The sequence below is a fragment of the Salmo salar genome, chromosome 23, assembly GCF_965601325.2.
Source record: "Salmo salar chromosome 23, fSalSal1, whole genome shotgun sequence".
In the NCBI taxonomy this organism is placed as follows: Eukaryota; Metazoa; Chordata; class Actinopteri; order Salmoniformes; family Salmonidae; genus Salmo; species Salmo salar.
This window is the reverse complement of record NC_138313.1, coordinates 13,989,401-13,997,639: the sequence shown is the minus strand read 5'-3', so window position 1 is coordinate 13,997,639 and position 8,239 is coordinate 13,989,401.

The window sequence follows — 8,239 nt, the reverse complement described above, 5'->3', positions numbered from 1 at the left end:
AGAATTTGGCATTTCATCTAACCGGCCTCACCTTCGATGGCCACCGGCATGCTGGAGAAGTGTGCTCTTCACGGATGAATCCCGGTTTCAACTGTACCGGTCAGATGGTGTTGTGTGGGCGAGCAGTTTGCTGATGTCAACGTTGTGAACACAGTGCCCCATGGTGGCGATGGGGTTATGGTATGGGCAGGCATAAGCTACAGACAACAAACACAACTGCATTTTATCAAGGGCAATTTGAATGCACAGAGGTACCGTGACAAAATCCTGAGACCCATTGTCCGTGCCATTCATTTGCCGCCATCACCTTGTTTCAGCATGATAGTGCTCGGCCCCATGTCGCAAGGATCTGTACAAAATTCCTGGAAGCTGAAAATATCCCAGTTATTCCATGGTCTGCATATTCACCAGACATGTCACCGATTGAGCATGTTTGGGATGCTCTGGGCATGTTTGGGATGCTTCCTGAGAATATCCAGCAACTTCGCACAGCCATTGCAGAGGAGTGGGACAACATTCCACAGGCCACAATCAACAGCCTGATCAACTCTACGTGAAGGAGATGTGTCGAGCTGCATGAGGCAAATGGTGGTCACACCAGATAATGACTGGTTTTCTGATCCACGCCACTAGCTTTTGTTAAGGTATCTGTGACCAACAGATGAATATATCTGTATTACCAGGCTTGTGAAATCTATAGATTAGGGCCTAATTAATTTATTTAAATTGACTGATTTCCTTATATGAACATTAACTCAATAAAATCTTAGAAATTGTTGCATGTTGCGTTTATATTTTTGTTCAGTGTGTATACATTTTGTCAAAATTGAGTTATTGACATAGCCTTGTTCTGTTCAATGTTCTCTACCTATATAGTACTGTAAATAGCCAATTCATGTTGTTAAGTTAAAAAAAATACAAGATAAAAATTGCTGACACCATTCAAAATAATGAGGATTCAGAACTTTAAAGCCAACTATCTAAAAATAATATTTTGGCAGCGAGAACCTTATACAGTAGTTCCAAGCTCTCAATGTATTTATTTATCCTGCTACTGTACTACTCTCCTGTTTACATGTATACATATGTTACCATTAGTATATTACATTAAGTATGTACAGTATATACTCCTGCTACCGGTCACTTTTCAGCCATGTTTACAGTGCATTCAGAAAGTATTCACACCCCTTGACTTTTACCATATTTTGTTGTGTTACAGACGGAATTTAACATTTATTAAATTGAGATTTTCTGGCCTACACACAATAACCCATAATGTCAAAGTGGAATTATGTATTAGACATTTTTACAAATTAATACAAAATGAAAAGCTGAAATGTCTTGAGTCAATAAGTATTCAACTCCTTTCTTATGGCAAGCCTAAATAAGTTCAGGAGTAAAAAAAATGCTTAACAAGTCACATGATAAGTTGCATCAGAGGGAGAGAGGAAGGGCGATGAAAGTGGAGAGAGAGGAACATGGAGAGGAAGAGGAACATTGAGGAGGAAGCAGAGGGAGAGGATGAACCAGAGGGAGAGGAAACGGAAGAGAACATTCACCATTGTACCAAATAGCCTGGCCCTAAAGTGACAGTGGCAGGGGTTTTGGATTTGTTTTTAAAAGTGGCAAGAGTCTGTTAACACCAACCTGTCTGCCACCAGATCCAATTCACTGAATTGATGTCAAAGTAAGCTACTATTTCTACATTTTGTGTCAGGCCTGGTCTGTACTAACTCTTATTGAGAGAGGTTATATACATTAAAGAGTCTCTGAAAAGTTGGTTGCATTTTAAGTAGGAATCGTTGTCAATCAAATAGCCTACTTTGTGTGTGTTTTGAAATACTTTATGAATATTGTAATCTGGTCACATTTTTTATAATTTTAAAATATTTAAATGTAAATAATATTTATAAGTATAACATATTATACTTGGTAGATTTTGAGTGTGTAATTTAGTCAAATTTTCTACAGTTTAAATACTCAGTTTTCTTGTTGTGTTGAATGTCAATCGTTTGTTTGATAGTGTTTTTACACAATGGAAGACAACATTTGTGTCCTATTCACATGAATGTAGTGTCATATTAAAGAAGAGGTTGTGCTCTTTAAAAGTAAGTTAACTTGTAATTGTCAATTAGTTTTTGTTTTTTAGGTATGTCTGTTTGTTTGAAGTGTGTGCAAAAATGTGCTTTATCTTGAAAATCCGAAATAATCTACAGCAGAATTCTATAATTCTATTGAGGTCTAAAGGGTTAATCTAAACAATTTCTTAAAATATGCAAACATGTTCTGTTTCATTCTCTTGAGACATTTTTGTTGGCTAAATTAAGTTTAATCTGTCTTTTTAATTGTGTGCTCTGTATATAGTTTATGATACCGTAGCTTATAAGTAGGCCTTTTGTAAAATAAATATCATTAGCCTATTGGTGTCATTTGTTGGGTACGGTTGGCACTAGCCTTTTGTGAAGGTTTAAACCAGTTTGCAAGTGTTTAGTTTTGTTCTGTTGAGCCATTTTGTTTTGCCAAATTAAGTTCCAACTGTAATTTTGTGTTTGGCATGATAGAATATCCTGCTCGTATTTTTCCTATAAACAATGTCTTGACTTACTTTTACCCTAATAAAGTTTAGAAACTTTTGTGAAGGTTTGGTGTGGTGTAGCTATTAGCCTATAATACTGCAGGCCTATGATATGAAGGCAGTGCACACCAGTGCTCCAGTTGACTCCGACAGCTCAACTTGAGGTGAGGAAGAATGTTTTCGGACAAAGAGTTACTCCTATAATCTGACAATATAAAGTTTACCTTTTTAAAAAATATTCTGAACAAAAAAAAATGAATTAGCCTCCTTAATTCTGTACGCCTATATCTGCATAAAAGACGCAGTAGCCAGCCTGTCTGAAAATAATAAATGCATGTTGGTGTCTTAGCATGTCACCAGCATATCTCTAGCTCTAGCTCTAGCTCTAGCTCTAGCTCTAGCTCTAGCTCTAGCTCTCTTTGGGGCTATGCCTAAGCTTATATTCCTTTATATTATTTTTTAAAATATTAATATCATACAGTGAACCGTGAGGTGGACAATTATTGTTTTAGGAAAGTAAAAACCAAAAAAACAATATGCTATAAAGTTTAGCATATGCTACACATCGGAACACAAAGAATAGTGTTTTTGTAATTTGTTATAGGCTGTTTTTAAGGAAATGTTAATGTGGCTCATTTTACCAATATTCCTTGTTTAATATCCCTGCGTGGGTGGATGCCTTAATATTTATGGAATCATGTAGTAACCAAAAAAGTGTTAAATAGCTCAAAATATATTTTATATTTGAGATTCTTCAATGAAGCCACCTTTTGTCTTGATGACAGCTTTGCACACTCTTGGCATTCTCTCAACCAGCTTCATGAGGTAGTCACCTGGAATATATTTCAATCAACAAGTGTGCCTTGTTAAAAGTTAATTTGTGGAATTGCTTTCCTTCTTAATGTGTTTGAGCCAATCAGCTGTGTTGTGACAAGGTAGTGGTACACAGAAGTCCATATTATGGCAAGAACAGTTCAAATAAGCAAAGAGAAATGACAGTCCATCATTACTTTAAGACATGAAGGTCAGTCAATACGGAATATTTCAAGAACTTTGAAAGTTTCTTCAAGTGCGGTTGCAAAAACCATCAAGCGCTATGATGAAACTGGCTATCATGAGGACCACCACAGGAAAGGAAGATCCAGAATTACCTCTGCTGCAGAGGATAAGTTCATTAGAGTTACCAGCCTCAGAAATTGCAGCTCAAATAAATGCTTCACACAGTTCAAGTAACAGACACATCTCAACATCAACTATTCAGAGGAGACTGCGTGAATTAGGCCTTCATGGTTGAAATGCTGCAAAGAAAACACTACTAAATGACACCAGAGACTTGCTTGGGCCAAAAAACACGAGAAATTGACATTAGACCGGTAGAAATCTCTCCTTTGGTCCAAATTTTAGATTTTTGGTTCCAACCGCTGTGTCTTTGTGAGACGCAGAGTAGGTCAACAGATGATCTCCGCATGTGTGGTTCCCACCGTGAAGCATGGAGAAAGAGGTTTGATGGTGTGGGGGTGCTTTGCTGGTGACACTGTCAGTGATTTATTTAGAATTCAAGGCACACTTATCCAGCATGGCTACCACAGCATTCTGCAGCGATACGCCATCCCATCTGGTTTGCACTTAGTGGGACTATCATTCGTTTTTCAACAGGACAATGACCCAACACACCTCCAGGCTGTGTACGGGCTATTTGGCCAAAAAGGAGAGTGATGGAGTGTTGCATCAGATGACCTGGCCTCCACAATCACCCAACCTTAACCCAATTGAGATGGTTTTGGATGAGTTGGACCGCAGAGTGAAGGAAATGCAGCCAACAAGTGCTCAGCATATGTGGGAACTCCTTCAAGACTGTTGGAAAAGCATTCCAGGTGAAGCTGGTTGAGAGAATGCCAAGAGTGTGCAAAGCTGTCATCAATGAAAGTGTGGCTACTTCGAAGAATCTTTGATATAAAATATATTTTGAATTGTTAAAAAAAATGTTGGTTTCTACATGATTCCATATGTGTTATTTCATAGTTTTGATGTCTTCACTATTATTCTACAATGTAGAAAATACTTTAAATAAAGAAAAACCCTTGAATGAGTAGGTGTGTCCAAACTTTTGACTGGTACTCCATGTAACATTTTGTTTAATTGTTAGCTTCTACAGACAGATTAGTCTTCTCTTTTCAGCAGTAGGCATTTGCTTTCCAAATGGTAGGCAAACTCACATCCGCAAACAACCTTAGAAATGTAATCCATAGATGGGAAGTTCCCATTCAAGTCAGGACTGGCAGCCCCTCCTAGTGTACCCATGAGTTTAACAGTCAAGGTGCCAGGGTTAGAGGATCCAAAATCCTTCTATGGCCTCAATACAACAATATTTGGTGCATGTGCTGCCCAAATTGCGGCCTTCTCCTTGCTGCAGCACCCCTTGATACATTGAAATCATTTTGCCAATATTATGCTATAAAACTGCACCAACCCCAGCATCCCTACTTCCCACGGCCATGGGTGCAGGCTCGCAGGTTGGCCTTAGTAGAGTTCTGAAACAGAAGCCAAACACACAGGATATCCCAAGATCAACAGAATTATAACAACTACAGTCTATGAATGTTGCTAAATCTACCCCACAACAGAATTATGCAATGTAAAAAAAACATTAGAAACAGACAGCTCTCTAAAATACACAATTTGTGTGTGTTACACAGTGAGTGGGTCTACAATATGCGTGCATGTTGCTCAGCCTCTGACCAGGCATCCAGGATGAAGAGGTCATAAAACCTGGAGACGGATGTGGCCAACTAGATGTCATGGGCGAAAATTCTTTGCTTCTCCAGTAGGACCAGGATGATATCGAAACACAGGGGGTTCTCTAGCAGCGGCCAGGATGCTCCTCAGTGGTGGTGGGGGGAGGTGGCAAATATGACTGGAGTCCGGGGGCAGAGGTGCCGGATCTCAGGGAGTTGTGGTTGGCGATGGAGAAATACAGAAACCCCCACATCCGACCTGCAGTGAGGAGTGGGGTTACGGGAAGGACAGAGATGAAATGTTGACTTAGTTTACACTCCACCAGTTCCTTGACTCGCATGAGTAAACCAGGAGGTCAGCTGATCTCACCTTCCATATGCAAAGCGTTCTTGTGATGGTCCCCAACTGTGTCGCCGGGCCACAGCGACACACTGACCACATACCAAACCCTGACACGTATCACATTTACATTTACAGTACTCTAGCAGGTGTCGACATGTTTATGCTGAAAAGCCTTGTTAGTGCATAGGTCCAAATAGATTTGGAATTAAAAAAAAAAAATTGTCTTCAGACATAAACTAATATTTCACTTAAAACATAAAAAAAAAAATGAATTACAGTCCCCAATACTTCACCTGGGATGTGTATGGGTGGCATTCTATGTAGGTCTAATCTGATAAGGAACTGTGTATGCAAACGTACACATCTATAGATGGTGTTACAATGCACAGTTCTCAACAAATGGCCGCTATATACTGTAGATAAGGTTCTCACAAAGGAGACTGAGCAGTGCGGTATAACACAGTACAGGTTACGGTAGAGATGAGGACATGCATACCAGAAGTTAGGAGGACAGAGGAGGACAGGAAAACAGTAGAGACTGAGGCAAGATCTAGGCTGTATGTAGTGCTATAGTAAATCAATGGAAAATTGCTGTCACAAGGGTGATTCAATCCACTTCAATGATAGTCACTGAACAAATGTCCTATAGCTACGCAGGAGAAGATCAGTAGCCACTGTGGCAAGGGAAATCAAATTAGTTTAGAGTAGACTACAAGAAGATGAGGAAGCATTGCTGTCCTCGATCTAACCTGCAGGGTTCATATGTCCTGAACCGTAGCCAAGTGGAGAAGGGTTCGGGGATCACTGTGGCTCTACATTAGAGCCCACTAGTGTTGCATATGTTTCTCTGTTTCTCTGCTTTGTAAGCGCTGAAATTAACCTAAATCTGATGACAGCTTTACTTAATTAATCACACATATCTCAGGGTAACAGGATAGATGACAAATGCACACATACATAAAACACACAAACATTACACAATGGGGCTAAATTGAGGGCTCCCGAGTGGCGCAGTGGTCTACAGCACTGCATCTCAGTGCTAGAGGTGTCACTACAGACCCTGGTTCAATCCTGGGCTGTATCACAACCGGCCGTGATCGGGAGACCCATAGGGCGGCGCGGCCCAGCGTTGTCCGGGTTAGGGGAGGGTTTGGCCGGGGTAGGCTGTCATTATAAAATAAGAATTTGTTCATAACTGTCTTGCCTAGTTAAATAAAAAATAAAATATAATATCTTCACATTTCCCACAGATGTTTTAATTCTTTATCAGACTAATAGTTTATATGTGACTGAATCAGGTACAGAGTGCGGTGTGTATACACAGTAATGTGAACAGTAGCAGATAAGATTCAGCTTAACTGTTTATCTCTGTTTTTATCTGCGTTTCTCTCGCCTGTTTCTAGGTGTGAACAGACAAGCCTCGCCATTGAAACACCGGAGCTGTTTAAACTAGATAAAGAAGACAGTCCATTACCCCATAAGGCTCTGTCCCAATGGCACCCTATTCCCTATGTTGTATACTACTTTTGACGAGAGCCCATTGGGTATAGCGTGCCACTTGGAATGCAGCCCAACACTCAGGTGTGTTCCCGTTTAAAACCAACTCTATTTTAAACTCCAAACAAAAGTCAACATAAGCTGTGTAACACCTGGAATGATAAGCACTTCAAAACTTTACGCTCAGACAAAGAGAGAGAGAGAGAGAGAGAGACTAAAATGACACCCTTATCGATGTGCAAAACAATCAAGGCGTTTTTTTCTATCAGGTGGTGGATGATATCTCTTACATTAGTCTCTTAGAAGCCTAACCCTTGACCCTGATCAGACCCAACTCCAATAGGTACTAAGACAATTTCTCGTCTACTTGTTCAATCTGTCCTCAAATGGATGTTTCATCACTTTTCAAGTTGAGAACAATCTTGATATTGATTTGACTGATTCATGCTCACAGTTTACAGAAACTGAAGAAATGTAACGTTTACATTATAATAATGATACGAACACAGGCACACACTTAGAGACAGCCATTTAAAATGTTTGAAATGATATTATCAGTGTTGTCTTTGTATTCAAATATCTTTGTTGTCTTTGTGCTTATGTAAGACATGTTGACAGGAATGGAATTTAAGAATTCTGGGCACTGGCAAGCCGGGCTAAGAGACCACCATTCCTACTAGCCCGGGTGACAATCAGGTCAAAAATCTGTTCCATACTATATTTGAAAAGACAAGATTTCACTGGTCTGGTAGGCTAGTTTGACATATCTTCTACTGAAAAGTATATTAGTCTCGAGCTAGCAGGCTAGATTAACTATCCCTGCATGTTGAAGTTGTGCGTTTTCATTCAGGTAGTGTTTCAAAAGATTTAAACAATAGATTGTAAGATTTGTAACCTTTGCGTGTGTGTGTGCATTTCAATATTAGCAACCGTTGCGTACATTGTCACTATGATTGTGTCCAGTCATCACTCTGATTGACAGGTATATAGACTGATTAACGTCGAGGATTCCCCTGTCTTGTTCTGAACCAGACCTGTTTGACAGTTGGTCTGGGTGATTAAGGGATGATTCACCCGTACACACACACA